Genomic DNA, 23019 nt, shown 5'->3' with positions numbered 1-23019 from the left:
GCATGTCTATACTATATGGTGTAGTGTTAAGTGTCGAGACACATTGAGGCCACAGTGGGGAGAAGGTAAACGTACCGTGAAATCTTTTCAAAAGATTTTTTTACTTTATACAAAAGCATTTTAAAGGCTAGAAACAACAGTGGAATTTATTTTAAGACAGACTATAGAATTAAGTGATGGGATGGTATTTCTTATCCTTCTGGTTTGGAATTAGAAATCCCCGCCTTTTGCTATGACCTGAATGAACCAACTTTCTACCTTAGTTTGAATGGCTTGTCTCACTCCAAACATGTTTTTATTCCCCTGGAAAAATAATGTGGACGTTGTATGAATAAATTGTGTAAACTTATTCATTATGGAGTATGATTTGATGTGGAACATTTTCTTTCAGTTTGTTTGGAGATATTCAATAAAGGAACATAAAGCCACATGGAGAAAAGGTCAAAGGCGTCTAAAGAACGCCGCCTAGCAGCGTAGGTAAGACAATCTATATTTTCTCATTACCTCAACACGATAGCATGTGTATGGTACATTATAATCAGACAGATTGTGTGATTATCACATCATAAAGAAATCAGTCTGGTAGAAAATATGTAACGTTTCATAAACTCTAACCCACTTTTTGAGCAGGAAATAAAAAGCCATGACTAGGCATAATCGAAGCGAATCTTACCGCCTTCATCTGTGACGTGTATATCCAAACAAAAAGTTCTTAACTTTTCCTTTATTGTCTATGCATTGTGTATAATTTTGATCTAAAACAACTTTGAATTACTTAAATTTTTGCTTTTGTGATTGGAAATATATTTTAAAAAACATGTAGATACCATGTTTTTTTGTTAAAACATGCGTTACTCCATGAATTTCTTGACTTCCGTTTCCGAATGCCACCTCCATACTACCTTAGGAAGTGTTGGTTAGAATTTGTTTCTTCTTGAAATTAATATGAGTTGAGTAGGGAAGATTTTTAGTTGTATGGTTTTCATGTTTTTATTGCTCAAATAGTTTCTAAAAAGGGAAATTAATTTTAAAAGCCCACAATGGATTTTCTTAACTGATTATAAAATTTGCAGGTATAAATTATAGGAATTTTACAAAGTTTTAGCATATTTTCTATTTTTTTTTTTTTACACAAAACTGAAGATGAATAAAATAAAGAAACTGAAACTTTTCTTAAAAAAAGTTGTGCTGGGAGTTCAACATAATCTTACATAAGATGTCATATATACTAAGTGATTAACATGATTAACTAAGACTTTTGAGACATAAAATGACCTTTTTGTTTTAATAACAAGATTATAACATTCAGTAATAACCAAATAATATTTATATATATATAAGCTAACAACAAGTTATACAAAAATAACTAAAGTAATAAAAAAAATGTAGGAATGTTAAGTGTCAGTCTCTATAAGAGTCAGGCAGTGGGTGAAACATGGTATAACAAAACCCACCATTTTGAAAGTTTAATTTGACTATTTGCATCATCAGAATCAAGAAAAACAAACAAGATTTTCCATATCATGTTGGTAAATTGAGTTATAATTTCATTGAAATGCACTGAAAAAGACCATTTTCAGGACAGATAACGCTGTCAAAAACTTCATTTTTCTAACATTTTGTTGAAAAAATTCTGAGCAAATCCAGCGATGCAGAAATCAAATAATAGTCCTTTCAAACTGAGTAAAATTATATTGTCAGATCAGTGGGGTTTTGACATGCATGTTTCTAATTTTTTCTTTATTGCCAGATTTTTACAAATACTTACACTTGAATAACAAATAAGAGGGTCAACAAGAGTGGAAGACAACCCCTGGTGAACTTTCTTACTTTGGACAGGTGTATAAAGTCACAGATTAGGAAATATCTCCCTCGCCTAACATGTCTTCCATGTTTTTACTGGTAAACAGATTGTGTTAATTTATCTCATTTACCACCTGGTACATTAAGGTTATATACTCTGTTGACTTTTTTGTACATGGAGAATCTTTCAACTGAAGCTGTACTATAAAGTTAATATTTTTTCATGACTATATGAAAGTTTGATTTTTGAAGACAGTGGTATGGGTTGTATTTTTTTTTCCATTTAACTGCAATTTATATTTCCTCCTTTTGCCATTTGCATAGAGGAGTAAATGATTCAAGTTTCTTACATATGTCTTTTCTGATGACATCTAATTCAAATCTTGACTTTCACAAAGCCTCATTGAATTGAGTTTATGTATGTTGATGCACTCCATTGTGCATCTGTTTGAAGTTATTCCCCTTTTACTTACCAAAGAAGTAGTTTTACACAAGACTAGTTATTCTTTTTCCTTGAACATGAGGTTGACTGATGTGGACTTGCTTAAGTACACTATGTACTTACATGTACTAGTCCAGGGTTACAGCCTCTGAGATGCAGGTTACATTGTTTATGTAATGACTTGTATCTTTTTGATAATCACTCATGTAATAAAATAAATGTCAACAATGACAGGGAAAATATTTTCAGATTTTAAATTTTTAAACATACAGCCACAGCAAATGTGTTAAAATCAGTGGCAGATCCAAGGAGTTCTTGGGATTAGACCCCACCCCTCTGTTAAAAAAATTGTTTAATTTCATGCAAAACTCAGTCAAAAATGAGCAAACAATAGCCTAGAAAATCAGTTCCCCCTTCCCGATTTCAAAATTATCAGGTTCAGTGACTAGAAATAATTTAATTTATCATATAAAACTCTTTTGTAAAATGAAAAATTTCCTAAACTTAATTTTGAAATTATATTTTTTTCTTTTAACAAATTACATTAAAAGTCTTTGAAAATAAAACAAAAAAACAAACAGAAAAACACCCAATAATTCTGTCGGCAATGAAGAAGAGTTTTTGTCTTTTAAAACATCTTGATGAACTAAATTGATCTTTGTCAAAACACTGTCATAACTATAGTTTAATAATCATGAATAAAATTCTGTGTCTGGTTTTATGAGTTCAGTCATAAAGGATATTTAACCGGATTTTGATTCCACTAGTGCTTTTACTTAGTACAAGAAAGTCGTATGTTGGAATAGGCAGTTTATTTTACTAAAGCTTTTATCATATCAATTATTAAGTATAGAAACAGTTTACACACCATTCCTTGATGTAGGTACATGAGATCATTTGTATTTAGACTTTATATCATAAGTCCTTCTTAGAAGGGCATTTTACTGCATTCATATATCTGTTTGTGTGTCTGTCTGAAGAAGTTTAAAATCCATATATTCAAGAATGAGCCATGATACCTGTAACAAAATTAGCCTTTGCTTCTTCACAATGAGTTTATTCTCTGAAAGATATTAGCTCTTGACTTTCTTTGAACAAATTTTTTCTTTAGAATTTCATCTACACTTCATCACCATAAGGAGTCTTTAGTCATGACATTTATGATCTTCATGAACTCTCTTTTCATAGTAGATTTAACTTTTCAATTTGATCTGAATATTTAACAAAAATCAAATGGAAGGTCACAGGGCTTGAAAAAGTCTCTTTGTAAGGAGTCAAGATTCATAACATTTCATTTAAATTTCTAAACAAAGATCCGACTAAATTATGCCAATGATAGGGAAATAGAAGTGAACATTTCCTCCCGAAAGGAATGACTGAATTTAGATTTTCTGTATTAGGTGTCATCTTATTATAAGGCAATTAAAAGAAATGTTTTGGTTTTTCAGATTTATTTTCTCTATTTGACCAGAGAAGAACAAATTTATGAATCCCCCCCCTATTTCCAAGAAAGATTTGAAGGTAAAGGATTATCACTAGATTTTAAGGATTTTTCAATGAAAAAAGAAAGATAAGCTAATGTGAAGTAATGAAGTAATAGAAATTCATTTAAGGTCCTATAATGTCTCACTATAATACTTCAGGAATATTAGTGATGATAAGTTTAATAAAAGCCTTTGAAGCCAATACCTATAGGAAGAAACATACTGTACCTGTGTGGCTTACAAGCTGAATTTACCATTGATACAAGTATTTTTTCTGCAAACAAATTTGCTTTCTTACCTCCTCTTGATAAGTCTTAAAACATCCTTTCTCTGCCAGGTTTGGAAACTAATTATTAACTTTTCTTGGCCTGTAAGGAATCTGACCTTACCAGGACATGGCCTAATAAAATATTCTAATGATTTCATAACAGTGAATTTCATTGTGTTGGTTAAAATGAATTGGTGCTGACATTGTAAAGGTTTGTCCTCATTTGATTTGGTTGGTGGTCAGTCTCCGCCCACAACTATAAATGTCTGTAGCACCATTGTTAACCATTGACCACATAATTCATGATCACAGTGTAGGAGGATGGAGGTTATTAGAATAATATGGAAATATTCATCCTTTCTTCTCAATAAAAGTTCGTGGACAGTGTCCATTATTATGTCGTAACTTTGATTTTATATTGGCAGGTTTATCATCAAAGGTTTACAGCCATATATTGAGTTTACAACTTTTTGTAGTTCTGATGTATTAAAAACACAAATCCTTGAAAAAGTTGATACAAAAAAATAGAAAGAGTTAAAGATTGTGGTTGTTGAATATAGAAGAGTAAAATTTTCTTTAGGCTGCATTTTGTTAATTATTTTCCTGTAATTGTGCAAAGCAAAGTAATTGTTGAACATCCAATGTTCAGCTGATTAATAAAATTTAACATAAAGAAAATCATGGAATTAGTTTGTGTTTGACAACCAAGTATCTTTTCCTATGTATCTGCAAAGATAGATGGCTTGGTTGTCCTACAAAGATGAAAACCTCGATTTCCTTTAGAGATAGAGACATTATAAATGAAAAGTTGATAAATGGCTTCCTTTTCAATTTGTTAAGAGATATTCTCCATTTGTATATTACCGTTATCTTATTGTTTTGGCCATCTGTATGTGAAGGGAGTAGTTCTTTTTAGACTTAGACTAATAAAATGTCCCACAATTGATAATTAGAATATTTTTCTACAGTTGAAACTGTAATGCCTAGGTCTCGTTATTTCCCCTGTCCTTGATGGCCAATTTATCAGTGAATAGAATTTTTTTCCTTTCAATAAAAAATGTTGGGTCGATTTAAAAAAAAGAAAAAAAAAACTATAACGTTAGTCGTAAGTTATGACATCACAATACTGAAAAGTACTATAAGGTCATAACTTACAAATAGTTTTATGCTTACCTGCAGGAACTCTGCTGTTTACTTATTGATGGAATATTATACTGAAATGATGTCTTTGATTACTGAAACCTCTAGTTCTGTTATACATGTAATAGAAGTGATTACTGAAACCTCTAATTCTGTTATACATGTAGCAGAAGTAATTACTTTTACAGATTCTTTGTAGTTTCAAAGAATTTGGGCTGCAAAATACGGCTAAAACTTACAATTTGTCATGAAGTTTCATAAACAGGTCTGAAGTAGTTGTCTCTTTATTCGGCATTGTAAAATGGTTTTATGATGTATTCACCATGCAGTATCTTTTGGCCACCCCATGACAAGGCACAGCAGCAAAATATTAATGTAACATTTATTTCAAATCTGCTGACAAATACTTGAAAAGAGGGAGGGATAACTCAAATCTGACAGCTCTGGCTAGAGTGATAGACCATGAACTAAGGATTCAAACTGTTTTATTCCTAGAATGTCCTAGACTTAAATCTGTAGACAGTAAGATTGTGTTAAGGGTTAACTTACAATAAATGAAGTTCCTATAGCCAAGAATTTAAACTACTTAAAGTTTGATGTGAACATTTTATTATTAGTTGTCCAATTGTGATCCTTAGTACCAATAGGATATTAAAGGTATAAGCCATACCATATGAAAATTTAATAAGATTGTCAAAGTTCTTGTGTACCAAGTTGATTATGGATAAAGTCTTAAGGTTGAAAAGATTTGTTCATTGATAACAGCAAAAAAATCTTCCCAAGGCTAAACTGAACTTATTACTTGATCTTCAATTTCATTGTTCAATTGAAGGTTTTTTCTTTATGAAGATAAGATTGTTTTAGGTGGGGACTATAATCATATGGAACATAACCTTTCCTATCTCAGGATATGGAACCCATAAAATTTTTTAGTGTTTTAACTGAGACATTTTACATTTGATTGTAGACAGTTATCCTTATAAAATGTTAATTCAAATTTATTGAAAGACTATTACCAGTGCATTTTTTTCATCTTTGAAATCACTGCAGAAACTTGGCCTCACATACACACAACAGCTCTATATCTTGGCCTTACAAAGACACAGCAGCTCTTAGGCCCGGCCGATCTGTATTTTGCTCATTTAAAAATGGCAGATCTGTATCTTGACCTTACTTAGACACGGCAGTTCTGTGTCTTGGCCTTACATAGACACAGCAGCTCTGTATCTTGACCACCCCGTGCAGGTCCGGGTGTCAAAAGAACAGGCATGCAGCAGCGCTACGCTTGTCGTAAAAGGCGACTAAATAGTGCTCAGAAACCTAGCCAGGGGCTAGGCGCTCTGCCCACAGAGGAACTGGGATGTGTGCCCCAGGTGGTGGAATGGGGTACCCCTGGCATGTTACATGCTGGGGTTGTCAGGCTATAATACGGAAAACCTGACTGCAAACCATAGTGGTGCACCGTGTTGGGAAAGATGCCACGTTCCTCGCACGTTAAAGAATCCTGCTGTGGTATTCGATAGGAGTAGGAACCTTTGCGCTCCGCCACAGGAGGCTAAATTGCCCGACCTTACCAATCCCCCTTTTTTCTAGTGGCAATCAAAATTTGTCGACCCTATTATCCTTGTGACCCATCCTTTTTTTTTATCATTTCATGTTCATTTTATCATCCATGTCATGTACATTGTCTGAATATAGCTGAAATATTGCTGCTCGGACGTTAAACCCAAACAAACAAACAAACAAACTGTATCTTGACCTTACTTGGACATTGCAGTTCTGTATCTTGGCCTTACATAGATACAGCAGCTCTGTATCTTGGCCTTACATAGACACGGCAGCTCTGTATCTTGGCCTTACAGTGACATTATAGCTCTATGTCTTGGCCTTACATAGACATGGCAGCTCTGTATCTTGACCTTACTTAGACACGGCAGTTCTGTGTCTTGGCCTTACATAGACACAGCAGCTCTGTATCTTGACCTTACTTGGACATTGCAGTTCTGTATCTTGGCCTTACATAGATACAGCAGCTCTGTATCTTGGCCTTACAGTGACATTATAGCTCTATGTCTTGGCCTTACATAGACATGGCAGCTCTGTATCTTGGCCTTATTAAAACAGTATAGTTCTGGTAAAATAAAATAAAGCAGAATAAATTGGCTGCCTTTGTTTCATTAATGAAGCTCATCATGTGAATCTTGCTATTCATGTAATGTTCAAATGTTCAATTCTTTGATAATTTGTGGCTCTATTTGACTGCATGATTTTGACTGGTTAATTAAGAGTGCCAAATTTCTTATTCTGCTAGGCAAAAAAGTTAATCCTCAATTGAGTAATCATCCGCACATTACTTTTTTTTTCTGAATCTGTTGACAAGATGGCTTTCACAATGAAAGAAAATACGGCTTCAATTAAAGCAATCTTCTTTATATTGTCAGGTCATTTGCAGTTGTTCTGGAAGTTGTGATTTACACATGGAATCAGTCATAGGGATCAATGGAATCTACAATAGCTGCCTTAAATGGTGAAACAAGCCTAATAGAGCCTTGTGTATCATCAATCACAAATGCTAGAAAGCTGCTGAATGAAAGGTAAATGCGTAGCTGGGAAAATAGTATCGAATCTGACAGTTTGGATAATACTGTCTTCATATCATTCTGCTAATTATTAGGCTTGATCAGGTTTTTTTCTTTATCCAATGCCCTATAGGGTTGGATGCTTTCACTTTAGAATGATATGTCTTGTCTTCTTTTTTTTTTTTTTTTTATAGAATATTACAATCACAGATCTTTCTCACTGATGAACTTATCCAGAAATCAATGTGCTGTACTCAGCATGTTGTGTCAGAAATTAGAAACTTCAAGGCATTAGATTTTTACAATGTTTTTAATGCTTTTCAGGGTTTTTTTGTTCAGTTTTTTTGCTTTGATCATGTTTGATGTTGGTTGGGCTAGCAAATGTAGCAAGTAGCTTGGCTGGTAATTGTAGAGACGTGGTATAGGGAAGATTTTCCAATAGTTTAACCCAAAGTGGATTAGTATCCCTATTTTTTAATGTTTATTGAATGTAATATTCGTGATTTCCCATTGATTAAATTATGGACTATCAAATTTATCTATGATTGCCATTCAGCTGAGAGACAATTATGGGCAGATCTGGTTATTTCCTAAACATTTACAGGAAAAATTGTATTATTAATGTCTGACTCTGTCAGAGGAAATAGAATGAAGACTATCTGATAAAGACCACTCAATTAAATTTTTAGACAGACATTAATAAAATTGGTCTATTCCATGCTTATATGAGTAGTGATCTTTCAGTCTAATAATTCATTTTACCAAGAGACTATAGGATTGGTTTCACCTTTTCTACTCTTTGTTTTGGTATTAACATTATACAGAAGAAAGTATCACAATGATCCTTACTAGGAACCATACCAGGAACTAAGTAGCAATTTTCATTTTTACAGGTTTTTCTTGACTTTGCCATGTATTATTTTATATGTGCCTCTGATTGATGATTTTGTTTGGTAATCTTGTTATTACCTTTATGTGATATTCTGTCAAGATGTTCAAAAAATGGCCTCATTCTGTTTATTGGTAACGTCAGCTATTTTGACATTACATTGCTATTATAATTGCTGATGTTTTTTTTAGTATCTGAGATTGAAAATATAAGGCAGTAGGCATGAAAGATGGAAAAATAGTACAGTGGAGGATAAACAGTTATTTTGGTTGTTTGATTTTACTGTTATTGTCTTCCAAGACTGTTTTTGTCATAGCCCCTGGTTGGATATAGTGTCTTTTTCTAACTGAAATATTTAAATTGATAAGTTACATCTACAAAGACATATTGTATTTTTCAGTTTTTTAATGCACTGAAGTGTTTAACACACATCCCCTTCCTGACTGAGGAAATCAGTGAAAAAAAGCTTTATCAGAGTGAATAATGCTGTGGAGAAAATAGTTACGAAAAATTATTTTACATTTCCTTTTGCCCTTATCCTCTGATGAACTCTTCAGTTAGAAATAAAGTAAACCAAATGACCTTGACACAGTCTCAGAAGGCTGAAACAGATGGCCAAGTCCCGACCATATCTATAATGCCTGTCTACAGCTCATTATAACACTTGTTGATAAATTCTACCTTCAGGGTAAACTGGCTGAGGTGTGCTGGAATCCATTCTGTAAAAAATTATCTTGATGAGAAATTGGTAGAACTGATCTATCTTAGAACTCTTGTAATTAAATCAAAAACTACAGTCATTAGTATCTTTTTGTCTTTTACATTACCCTGACATTGACAGTCATTAAAAGATATTTCTGTGGAATGTCTTTGGCTGTTTTCTGCTGTATTTGATTTTTGTCCTGTATGATTTTGTTCATGTCCTTTGTTAAAGCAGTATATTGTTAAAATGAATGCAGCAATCCAAAACATATTATTCTGCATTATTGATATTGCAGGATGACTTAAGTTTTCATCACTCCAGTGATGATCAGTTTTTCTATATTTTTGAACATAAGGGGAAGTGGGGTTATATAGTAATAGGGGTGTCTATTCTTCCTTCTAATCCATTACTCCTCCTAAACTTGACAATTGACTTTAATAAAACTTTCACAATATCTTTATTACATAGTCCCATTGTTTGTCTCCTATTTTAGATTTTTATCCAAATCAATATGGGGTTTTCACATAGCAAAACATTGACTTTGTCTTATGAATTTGGAGACATTGGGGACCCATCTTTTCCTACACCACGGAATTAATAAATCTATTACAGAATCTGCTTAATATGTTCCAATTGTGCATCATCCTATTTAAGATTTTGATCCAAATCAATTTGAAGGTCAAAAAGCACATCAAAATAAGGGAGTGGGGATATCAATTTAGTCTAACTGTTTATGTTGCCTCATGTTAACCCAAGCAATAGCATGGTATAAAATAATGACCTTCATGAAACAATAATAAAATGGGGTCTTCTTGAATTATTTCAATTTTAATAGGACTAGTTTTTTTCATTTCATGTTTATGAAAACATGCAGCCTTCATGTTATGTGAAATAGGGATTTTTATGAAGCAAAATTCTACAGTAACATCATTAAAATAGGGTTAAACTTGTCTATGACACCAGAAATAAGACCCATCTATTAAGTTGGTTTTATTTTATCACTCTTTGCTATGGCTGTGATCCTGAGACCCTTGAAGCACATCAAAAAAGATGTATGCTGTAGAGACATATTGTTACACAGCATGATAATCCCCCACCCCCTACATCTTGTAATATGTTAGTGATGATGTTAGTTTACTCTTTCTTTTTTTTGTGGCATGTTAGTTCTTGCCATTGGTACGAATCTATCTTGTTGGACTACAGTTTAACATTTGTATTGACTTTAACCATTACTGTCAACTGTGTGGTATTTCAAAAATGTACTTTGTATACTAGCAAGAGCCTAATTAAATACTCAATGCATATTTACTAAATTTGAATACATTTGATAGTGTTGTTATACTAAGTATTTAGCACACAAAATGACAAGAAGTTTTGATTAATGCTTTTGTTATGCAAGGATTATCAAAGTGGCTGAGAAACAAAAAATGAATATTCAGCAAGTTTCTTGGTTAAATTAAAATATCCTCTTTTTTTTTTCTCTTTTTTTTTTTCTTTTTTTTTTTTTTTTTTAGAATTTTCTTATGTCTCTTTTTACTTTTAAAACATTAGCATTTTTTACTGTTTTTCATGTTTTATAGGAATAAGCTTCGTCTCCATTTGATCTTATTATCATAGTGTTGTAATAATTCACTTTGAATGTAATTTCAGTTTCAATGATATGAATTGCTACTTGAATAGGTCAAACATTGGGTCTGATGTAAAAGAATTATGATGAGAATCTTTTATTCATCTTTAGGACATTGAATTAAACAGAACTTTTAAAGGTCTAAGGTCATTGACCCTAGTGGTAGGTGTTATCAGAGGTCATTTTGGGGTCAAGAATTGACAAATCATGTGTAACAATCTCTCATGTTTGTTTTTGTGATGTGGTTGAAGGCCATTAATATGGGTCAGGGTCATGTGTCATTTTTGGCGGGCTTTTATTGAAAGTGATTATCTGAATAGATTTCAGTCATTTATTTGTATTGCTATAACTGATAAAGAATATCACAAAATGAGTTAGATTGTATTATTAATGTAAAGAAAAATGACTTGTATTGAAGTAGGAAAGGTTATGTGAAATATTGTAAGGAAATATTTGTGGAGGAAGTCACATATATTGTACAGAACTGAAAAAGGTCCTTACATCAGTAAAGTGATGCCAATTATGATATCTTCTATAGTAAACATGTACAGATAGGCTTCTGGTAGGAAAACATAGAAAACACACACAGTAGTAAAGTGGTTAAAACAATCAAACTAAATTGATTAGCATGTATGCAATGGGCTCTTTAGTGCAACTCCTCCTAAACCGCTCAAGGGATTTTGATGAAATTGTATAGGATGTTTTTTTTTTTTTTTTTCAAAGAATATTGTTATTCAACATCTCCAAATATTCTTACTTGAGAGTTTTAATATTTTTGACTGTTTCCACCAAGCAACTTGTAAAGAAACCACTTCACACCTTCATTTTGCTTTTTGCTTCACTCTTTAATCAACTTCCCACATAGTTTCAAGTAAAGATGCAAAGAAGATTTATTTTATAAATATTCAATACTTTTACTGAGATAAGACCAATTTAGACACAGACAGCCTAATCTGACATACCTGAGAATTCAGGTGTGAACTTCATCAAGGGATGGAAATTGCTTTTCAATATACAAGGATCTCATTGGTAAATTGATTTTTTATGAAAAAAAGTTTGAAAGCTTCTGTTCAGACATATTGATTGAATAAATAAAATATTGTCTGGTTTAATAATAACGATCTGGCATATTTACCTATTAAAGTGAAACAATGATACCATTTTAAATTGATTTAATTTCTTTGAATTGTTTCTATTTATAAAACAAAATGACAGTTTGAATGCAACATGTTTATTTTCTGTTCCCTTTAAAAAAAATTGTGTCATGTTGAGGTCCTTACTTTTCATCATGGTACACATACATAGTTTTCCTTGAGTTCCAAATTGGATGCCACTGGTGAAGCAGGACATGCTAAACCTTATGGAACACCTGATGTCACTCCCTGTTTGATGCCACTGGTGAAGCAGGACATGCTAAACCTTATGGAGCACCTGATGTCACTCCCTGTTTGATGCCACTGGTGAAGCAGGACATGCTAAACCTTGTGGAGCACCTGATGTCACTCCCTGTTTGATGCCACTGGTGAAGCAGAACATGCTAAATCTTGTGGAGCACCTGGTGTCACTCCCTGTTTGATGCCACTGGTGAAGCAGGACATTCTAAACCTTATGGAGCCCCTGATGTCACTCCCTGTTTGATGCCACTGGTGAAGCAGAACATGCTAAATTTTGTGGAGCACCTGATGTCACTCCCTGTTTGATGCCACTGGTGAAGCAGAACATGCTAAACCTTATGGAGCACCTGATGTCACTCCCTGTTTGATGCCACTGGTGAAGCAGAACATGCTAAACCTTATGGAACACCTGATGTCACTCCCTGTTTGAGTTCATATTGCTTGTGCTTTAGTTCTTTTTATGTGATGTTTTGTATCCCTTATCTTCTCTAAGGTTCACTATAGGTTGTCTTCGTTTCCAGTGTTCAGGCCATGTTGTCTGATTTTTACGTAGTTGAATCATCCTATTGCTGATGCTTCAGTATTTTTTGCCGATATTGGGTAATATTAAACCAGTCATACAGTGTTTAAATTAACATTGACTTTATAAAGTCTATACCTATGAACTTTGGAACTTAAATTGTGTTAGTTTATTCCCAACCATTAAAATTCCCTCTTCTGCTTCATGTTCCTATGAGTAGTGTCTGTTTTGATTTAATGCGGTCCCAATTTTTAACCTTAAACAGTGATTGGGATTATGATTTTTAGAACGGACCATTTTAAATGATCTGCAGAATTTCAATGGGCCATTCCTTAACATTCTTTGTAAAAGATGATTTTAATGTTATGTTTTCAACAGCAATGTGATAGAAAGCACATGCCCACTCTAATCCCAATCACTGCTTCAAAAATTATTCTAAGTAGAAAAAAATTATTAATGAATTTTAGTAAGCAATTTTGATAAGAAGCTATACTTTTATAGCAGTCTCTTGTATGATACTGATGATGTAAAAACCTTGAGGCATTTTGATGGTTTCCTTAAACCTGATGAGTGCTGTGTTCTGTTGGAAGTGATGTGTTGTTATGGAAGCTTCATTAGGCAGAAATTGAAAAAGAATAAAATTGTGTCTTAGGATGGAAAAATATATATTGAAATTTATGATTCACCAACTTTAATCAGTCTTGAACTCCAAAATGAATGTCTTTTGACAACTTGCTCATTTTGTCAAATATTCTCAGCTAAGAATTCCTTTGTTTTCAGTCTGTGTAACCAGCTGGTTCCCAACATTGCTTGAAGAAATCCTTGGAAAAGAAATAATGAGACAATCAGTTGTTATTTATATCTTAATGTGTCCAGCCAGGATTCTCAGTACAGGAATTTGACTGCCATTTAAATATATCTCCTCATACTCTACTATAATTTTTGCCCGTGGGGTGTGTTGTTTCTGCGGCTTTTTAAAAATTTTTTGTAGTATTTATTTTTAGCATTTTTGTTTGTGACAACATGGTTTTATTCAGAAGAATTCATCAGATTTGAAGCAATACAATAACTCATTAACTAATTTTGCTCTTGTTTTGCATCTAAGTAGGCCTTCTGTAGAATTATATGACAAAATTGTACTAAGTGGGGCAACAGTTTAAAGACTATTTAGCAGTTTGATTAACAATCTGTAATTTATGTGTAATAATGTAATGTTGTGTCAACACTTCAAGCTTTTTAGTAGTGTTTAGTTTGTGCTATCTTTCCATTGGCAACAAGTTTCCGGTCAGCACCTTATACTATCCTTGGTAAAATGATAACATGGCAGTTTGTCCTTGATATTAACTGCTAATGGGATAAACAATTAAAATCAGAATTTCCATTGCATGGGTGTAGAGTGATGTGTCATTTTCTGTGCTAGCTTTCATACCTTACAAGGTCTTAAGAATGTGCCAATATATAACTTTGGCCTCCTGGGTAACACACACCTACTTAGTTATTGTGAGAATGGTAACATGAGTGACCTTATTCTCACATCAGTTTTCAAGGATTTACTGTTAACATTCTGCAGATTACTAGGGACAATTTTTATACCCCAACTAGTGTGGGGGGGTGTAAATCTGTTTAGTGGGACAACTTTATTGACAGAGTTATTGCTCTTGTTATATTTACATTAAAATATATTCGGTGATATTTTCTGAACAACAATTACAATACAGATGTCTGGACAAATGATATGAAAAAAATACCTTGATAAATTTCTGTCAGTTTCTCCATGGTTTTGATGTAGGTTAACTAATTGCATTAAAAAATGCATGGGTTATTGATAACGCCTTTGGGAGACCTTAGAGTTTTGTTATAGAGACAAATAGTACTAAAGGCTAGACTGAAGTAATTAAATTAAAAGCCATACTGAGTTACATGTCAGACTTATGAATGCTGATCCAGCTGGGTAAAAATGGAATGACTTCTATTGAAAATATTTGTGTGTGTGACGGAATTGAAAGGTTTTATGATAGAAGTAATAAGATAATGTAATACACAGACTGAACTACAGTAGAAGTGGATTGCATGAGAGTTTGAGAGAATGACATTGTATCAGTATTCTAAAGTATTGGTTTGGGTATGCTCTGAAGTTTTTATCGTGTCCTAATCCCAGGTTACAGTGAATATGATCCAGGTCCTTTTGCAGATATGACTTCATTCTGTGACATGCTGCTTTTTTGCAGATCTCAGTATCTATTACATCATCATATATTTAACTTTGTATTTCTGCTTTTATATTAACAGTATGAATTATTTTGATGTTAAACATCTTCTAATTATAGAAACCATTTTATTCAGTCATACAGAAGGATTGTCGTTTAAAAATTAATAAAGATTACTTATATTTTATAGGTACAATGAAGTAGAAGAATAGCTCAATACATAGCCATATGGTTGACGGAAGAAATAGGTAAATATTATAGGTATGTTATGAGATGGGTTGCCACTGAAATGGTCTCAGCAAACCAACAATGAACCATATCTTTAGCCAGTCTATATCAATTAAAACCTCCCTAAACCAAACCCAGCTGAAATAAGTGGAAAACCTTCCTTGATTAAGCTTGCTAAACCAAGTCCGAAATGTTCTGAAACAAGTTGATATTAGTCTAATACCATTCAAAACCAAGCCAAAATAAGTTTGAAACCTTTGGAAATCAAACTTAGTTAAGTTTGAAACCTTTCTAAGCAAAGCTGAATTTGAAATAAGTTTTAAACCATTCTTTAAACCAAACTAAAAGAAGTCTTAAGCCATTCTCTAAACCAAGCTAAAAGAAGTCTTAAGCCTCTTCCTAAATGGAGCTGAATTAAGTCATTCTAATACAAGCCAGGATAAATCAAGTACTAGCCTACTTCCAAACCCAAACAAATGGAAAAGATGTTTAAACCAATATTTTGGTTGAATGCTTTGTCTCACATCTCCTGATGACAATAATTGGTTACAAGCACTTTGTAGTTCTATATATTCCATTAATCATTTTACTTGTCCCATGAGAACTTAATTCTGTGGAATGTGACAAGACGAACGTTTTTTTTTCTCCTTTCAAAAATTCAAAAAAAAACATTTTCTCCTTGTTTAACAGTTGTTTGACAGAGTAGAAAAAATGTGTATGGTAATCAGTAAGTGATGATAAGCCTTGTTAAAAATCTTAATGAATATCCTTAGGAATTAAATGATGTGAAAGTGTCATTAAAAAAATCTAATTTGTGTTGGTTCAAATCAAAGCATCGTAAGTGTAAGATTTACTTAGTCAATATGTCACTTGTGGATTCCAAGATTCTCCTATTACCAGCGTTCAAATAAAGAAGTTGAGATACTATTGTTTCTACCAGTCTTTAGTAATCGGTTTTTAAAAGGCACTTTCTGTGATTGAAGTCTATCGCTTTGATATTTGGTAAGGATACGTCAAATTGTGGCAGACATTTAGAAATATGATGTTGTATTAGGCATCCATTAACCCTTGGAAAGGAAGAATGGAATATCACATTTCTTTTCTAAATTGAACGGATTTTATTATTAGATTGCTTACTTTACTTAGCTGAGATATTTGATGGTAATAGTTTTCTGTAGAAGATAGATTTTAGAATGGAAAAGAAGGAGAATAAATATACAAAATTGTACAACTTATATTGTACCTCCACTCAATGAGTTAGTGGTTTATTGAAATTGCCTTGTCCGACCTTTTTCTCTCTCTACAAGTTTTGTTGCAATTATTTTTCCTCCAAATAAATGGATTGATTTTAAATTTGGTATGTGGATTTATATAGATGGGCCAAAGAATGTAATGATTTTAGTTGTTGTCTAATATCTACTTCCTATAGAAGTAAGGGTATGCCTACATGCAGCAAGACAAAGCCTGCAACTTCTTGTTTTCTCTTTTTTTTTCCAATTTTGTTGAAGTAATTGGTAGTTTGTGGGAGGTTTGTTATTTTGCTTGTTGATAATAGTTTTAATGTTTTTGTCATTGTCATGTTCGTCACTATCTGTTGGGTATTTGCTTTTAAATAATCAGTCTTATGAGACTTTTACTACGTTATCTTGATTGAACAATTATGGACTCCCATTCAGTGTTCTAGGATTTTTCAGAAATTGAGGTTTTTCTGAGGAAAAATCCATATAAAATCAACTTTCCCACAGTCAATGACTGCTTTCCTAACAAAACAAATCCTTACAGCATATGAAGTTTTCAACTTGCCACAGGAAAATGTAACTTAAGTACCTAACTTTCCCTGACCCAAATTTCACTTGCCCGGTAACGGGAAATAGGAATCCTAGAACACTGCTTTTGAAAAATGTTGACAACTAATTGTTTGGACAAGTTAAATGATGAAGAAAGTTATTGACTGGTAGTATTAGTTTACATACAAAGTTTTTTTTTATTATTCTGAATGAAATTCCTTGCCTTAGTAGGAGAGCTATAGAATGGTTTTGAAATGACTACAGTCTGTAAGAACTATTTTATTACCACCAGTTAGGTGTTATTGTCATAGAGTGGTTTGTTGAATTAAAGAACAGGGTTAGGACCTGTGCATTAGTAACAATAAGTTTTTGGATAAAAAAAAATCCAATCCCATTAGACCTGAAGTTTTTGTTTGGTTTTAACAGATTTCAGGATTTATGGAATCCTGAATAGACAGGACTAGTAGAAAAATTGATATCAGCAGCAGTAGTGCATGTTTCTCATTGTTGAATAAAAAGGGGATCATGGTTTGACACTTACTTGTCTCACTAGATAGTCCACAGGACAAAATTTCAATTTTTTAGTTTTAAAAATAGTCAGACAATTTGTAGGTTTTTCTGTAGTAAAGATATTCATTTTTCTGTGTTTACAGCCTTTCTATATTTGTAATTGATGTATGGAACAAAACCTTTATCCCTTATGATGAATATGTATAGGTGTATAATTTTTATTTTTCCATCAAATGAAAACTAGGGATATTCATTATCCACAAGGGAAATTTATAGAGTGGAAAAATTATTTCTATTGTAACAATATCATTTCATTTCTATGTGGAATAATCAGACAATTTTACCTTTAAATCTGTTATATTGTAAATTCCTTGGAGATTTAAGTTTACTTAGCAGTCTGTATTTACCTAACCCTTTGAACAATGATGTCATCTGTGTGTCACCATAGTCTAGAACATATATATATACTTGTATAGAAATTGCCTTGCAGACATTTTTCTATTGCACAGTAATTTTTATTGGTCTAATATTAATGCAATGTTTCCACTTGTGTCTTTATACAAGATCTTAAATTATACAGGTAACTAATTTGTTATCACACCTGTATCTTACCTAAGTGCACCTCATAGTGACCCAGACATAAGGTTTTTTTTATGTTTAAAGAGTTGGGTTCTTTTTTGCTTCACTGATCAATTCCGATCGAACAGTCTGATTGATTTATTTCAAGTCTACCTTTTTTTTTCATTTAAATAACATAACTACCGATATGTTCTTAGGGGTGAATACCATTAGTCTTATAATGAGGTGTCGGAAAAATAGCAAGATTATCATCTGTATTAAATCTGTGCCACTCAAAAATTGATGGATTTCTATTCTGGTAAGAACTAATTAGGTCACTGGTGTTATTTTGACATTGAAGTCTTTAAAATTTGGGTGTTTGTCAGTTAACTGATTCTCAAGTTGTTACTAGTTTGTTAACTTTCATGGTTTTATTGTTAATAATTTGATTGAATGTGGGAAAAATGTTAATAATTGTATGATGTGTGACACTTAGAACTTCATAGAGAGCATTTTTCACCTTGAAACTTAAACAATACATGTATCCTATCTACCTGAACCACAGAAAAGGAGGGAGAGGGTCAGAGATTTTCTCTTAACTACCAAAGAAATGGAGAAATGGTATACAGTGGGTATTGAGAATGTCATTGACCTCATTGAATATTTTAGTCTATTCAAATTTGGATTTATATCCAAGCTTTTTAAAGTCTTTTTTAAATTTGTGTACATTGTATGTAGTTAAATTATATTGATCCTTATCTGCCTGTGGCCGACAGTTTGTCCAACCATTTTGATATTACTCTGTCTGTAGAGTTGAGTTTCATTTCTGTCAGAATATCAAATTGTAGGATTGAAAGAAAAATTCTAGGAAGTTTCCAAGTACCAAGTCTGTCTGATCAATTCTTCACTAGACCATGACAATGTTGACTTTTGTCTGGTATTCTGCTGCAGTTAAGTCATTATTGTCTGATGATATGATATTGAACTAATCAGAAGGCTTTATTTGGTTTGGTTTGTAGTATTTCTTTTTGAAGAATTGATGATTTATGTGAAGAATTAAAAAGATACAATGTTATTTGTAGAACTGGTTTTTCCTTTAAAAAAGCCAAAATACACAAAGGGAGATAACTCAATTTCCTAAAAACACCCCAGGCAAAATTGGTGTTGCTACTTCAGCATCAGATTGCATTATTTAATGATTAAATATTAAAAGACCTAACTAACTCATTGTCAGCATTAATTGATAGCACTTTATTTTAAAGGGATATTATTCCAGACAGTCTAGGGCATAAATTAATCAATTATTTGATTTGCATCCTGCCCCAACAAGGCTCATTCAATATGATTTGTCTGCTAAAATAGGCCACAAATGAATACTTATAAAGTATTTCATTGATTAACAATAGTTTTTTTTACTGGTGACATTTGTTGGTATATTTCATATATTAATGGTTTCCTATATTGTACCTTGAGTGTACTTATAGATAATGTCTTTTGTTGAAATTATTCTGGCCCGACACCTCCATACAATATTATCTTATTTGACATCAGAAGTCATTCGTCTGTAAAACACAAAGAAAAGGATTTTGTTTCATTTGAATTTGATGTGTTTAAATGCAGTGGTTGTTACTGACGGAGGTCTTTTTATTGAACATTAGACGTTTTTATGAGGAGTCAATGTTGCAATATTCATTACGTTAACTACCTCGGAAAAGACTGATTTCATAGTCTGATGGCTATGCAGTTACTGAATAGCTGATATTGATGTTTTTTTTCTGTCGTCGAGCAACTGGCTAAAGTCTTACTTTGGTTATAGAGAGCTTTTTTTCACTGTTATTATATTGATAACACCAAATATGATATTAACTTATCAATAAAAGTTTGTCAGTATAGAAATTTGTCTGAATCTAAATAGGAGGAAATCATTGTATTAGTGACAGCAGCACAAGTGGCAATAGTTTGGATGACAATCTACTAGCTTGATTTTTTCAGTTTTTTTATCAGGGTTTCTATATTTTTATCGCTAAATAGTTCCCATGACAATTTAAGATATATTTTTCCTGGGCATGGAATTGTAAAATACCTATATCTTGGAATGTCACTGTTTTATTATGTGGCTAATAAGCTATTAGGAATTAAGTTTCATATCTATAAGGAACTGAGGGAAAAAAACAACTTTAGTTTACTGATGGTATTTTGTTATATTTGATTGTGTAGTATGAATTCCAGATTGTTTGTTGTCATGATTAATTTTGTATTGCCATTGAATTGATCCATTGATAGTTTCCTACAAAATATATTTATTCTCATTTTTAATCTTCAGGGGATCAGGTAAAGAATTTGGCTTTTGGGAAAATATTGAAGACTTCTTGATAAAAGATGGTAGCTGTCTGTGCACCAATTAAACTTTGATGTGATTTACTCCATTCTTACAAAATTATATCACCACTGTCTAAAGGATATTATCAACATTGATGAGTTATATTAGCTCCTTGGGGCCTCCATTTTATACTGCAGATATTCTAGTCAACAATATTGCTGTCTGTAAGAAACACTTATCATGTGACGCGAGAGGTGTAAATGACTCTCTTTACTCCTTTTTTCATATTCTGCCACTTAGTTTTATTTGTCTCGCCAACGTGACAAAAATAAATGAATTAAAAAAGTCAATCTGCGGGATGATATGTCCAGTCTACATAATACCCTAAAACATTGCCTATATATCACTTCTACAGAAATCAATGAGAGTAGTCTAGACATAGCTGTCCGTAAGGCTAAGCAGAATGACCATACTGTCGAAGCAATTTCCTTGTCTATTGCGATACTATTGTGACATCAAACTTATAATTAGAATATAACGAAGTATGTATGTTAGCTACATCTAATCCGCTTTCACTTTATCTTTCTTATTACACAGACCAAATTATTTCATTTTTTATGATCAAATAAAAATATTTTTTATTGGTCTGTGGTAAATATGTTTCATTGATTAGTGTTCATCTTGATCTGCTTAATGAGTCTGTCTGAATGTTAGTGATGAATAATTATGGAGAAAGTAACCAAAAAAGTGAACTTGTCACCAACTATGAGAATGACTGACAGAATTCAGTTTCTTAGTTGTGTGTTGCAATTTGAAACATGTAAATTCCATTTTCACATCAGACCAATGTTCAAATTGGAAACCTCTTTGTTTGCTGTTTGGTAGGAAACATTTTTTTATTGTTCTTTTAAAGCATTTTTATTCATTAATGAAGAGGTGAATGCAATATTGCTGTGTTGCCTAGGTTGTAGACTGAAATCACAAAGCTAAATACACCTGCAAGTTTCTAGAATAATATGTTTCTTTTATGAAATAATATGAAAAAAGGCAAAAACTATTTAGTATTCATGCATTCAAACCTTCCTTGCAATGCTGAAGCACCTCACTAATCATCAAAGGTCTTAATGTAAGATAAAGCAGTAGTAGCAGGGAACAAAACATCAGTTACCTTTAAGGTACATAAATGGCCAAAAATATTGTTGAAGAAAAAGGGAAAAAGCAATGGACTGTCCAAAAGTTGTTCAATGTAGCTTGGCCTACTCCATACTTCTCTTTTTCATGCCCTTATTTGTCAATCTTGATTTGGTATCGACCACGCCTCCAAATCAGATTTGACCAATCAGATGGCCATGTAACCTATGGATAGCCTGTCAGTTACTTATTTTTCAGTGACAAATAGGAATGATTTGTTGAAAACTGGACTATAAATGGTAACTCAACACGAATCTTCTCTTGAAGCTAGATGTATATTCTATGGTATTATTGATATGTCCGATAGTTATATGACAGACAGAAAGCTACAATTAATGTATACCGGTACAATTCAGCTTTCAGGATCTGATTAACTCTGAAGCGTCTAGACAAATCAGATAACCGTGGATGGGCAATAATAACGTTAGGAAACTAATGGTCAATTAAGCCGTATAATTGACCGCTGACACTTGGGCCGCTGTACTTGATGTATTTGGATTTGTCTGAGAAACATTTCTGTCAGGGTTCCTGCCCCTTTATGTCAACTGATTTCTAAATTTGGTCATTATCTAGTACAATGACAAAGTTCGGTTGGTCTTAGAACAAAGAACCAAGCAGGACCTGCATATTTGTTTTTTCCTCAATTTATGACAAATTATTAATTTGGTCCCTTGTCCAGATATTTGTTTTGCTGTTAGCTCAGTTCTCTTGACTATTATTCTGGTTCCTTATCATTAGAAGTTAAAGTATGTCTAGACTTGCCTATTATTTTCTAGCAGGTTAATGATATTTTCAAATTTTTTAGTTCTAGTCTTTAAAATGCTGTAAATCGAAGGCAGAGGAGGCAATAAATTCACTCCAGACCAATTTCATGTTTAAAAGCAACTCATCTGAAATAATATATAGGGAAAACGTTATGTTTACAAAGCACAACTTTGCCTTCCCAGCCCTTTTTCTCAGCTAATGTTTTACTATATCAAATTTTCAGTTTAATTATTGCAAAACAAAAACAAACTTTAAAGGTCATGATTTGTCAATTTTTGGTTCACTGAATATTTCTGGAAACCATTCTGAAATTTAAGTAGTTGTAAATCACAACATATGTCACTTGTAAATAATATACATCATGATGTAATGAATACATGTCTTTCTAAGAACTATACCAATAAATTTAGGGAAAACTGACATCAGATTTTTTGCTATTATTATTTTTGAAGCCATGCTATTAAGAAAAAGGGGGGTACTATTTCACCATTGTCTGTCTGAACTTGTCATAGTTATCTCTGCAACTACTAGTCACAGCCACTTAGTATTTTGACATAAGCTTTGTATAGAAATGTCTCATGGACAAATCTAATTTACCACTTTG

The 23019-nt window shown here is 32.6% G+C and overlaps 1 long non-coding RNA gene across 2 annotated transcripts in view; it reads left to right on the top strand.

Moving 5' to 3' along the window:
- Positions 1–23019, top strand: part of LOC148618089 (uncharacterized) — a 228617-nt gene that overhangs the window by 178986 nt on the left and 26612 nt on the right. The window contains exons 15-17 of one of the 2 annotated variants that reach the window (XR_015922625.1): positions 392–477; positions 7579–7731; positions 15247–15304. This is a non-coding gene — a long non-coding RNA (uncharacterized LOC148618089). Of the gene's footprint in view, positions 1–391; positions 478–7578; positions 7732–15246; positions 15318–23019 lie in introns of both variants that reach the window. The other variant, XR_015922626.1, reaches the window with a different exon arrangement.

The sequence above is a fragment of the Perna viridis genome, chromosome 5, assembly GCF_037379345.1.
Source record: "Perna viridis isolate PV_CMFRI_1.1 ecotype Kerala chromosome 5, ASM3737934v1, whole genome shotgun sequence".
NCBI lineage: Eukaryota > Metazoa > Mollusca > Bivalvia > Mytilida > Mytilidae > Perna > Perna viridis.
The sequence above is the reverse complement of the archived record's forward strand: the minus strand, read 5'-3'. Positions and strand labels throughout refer to the sequence as shown.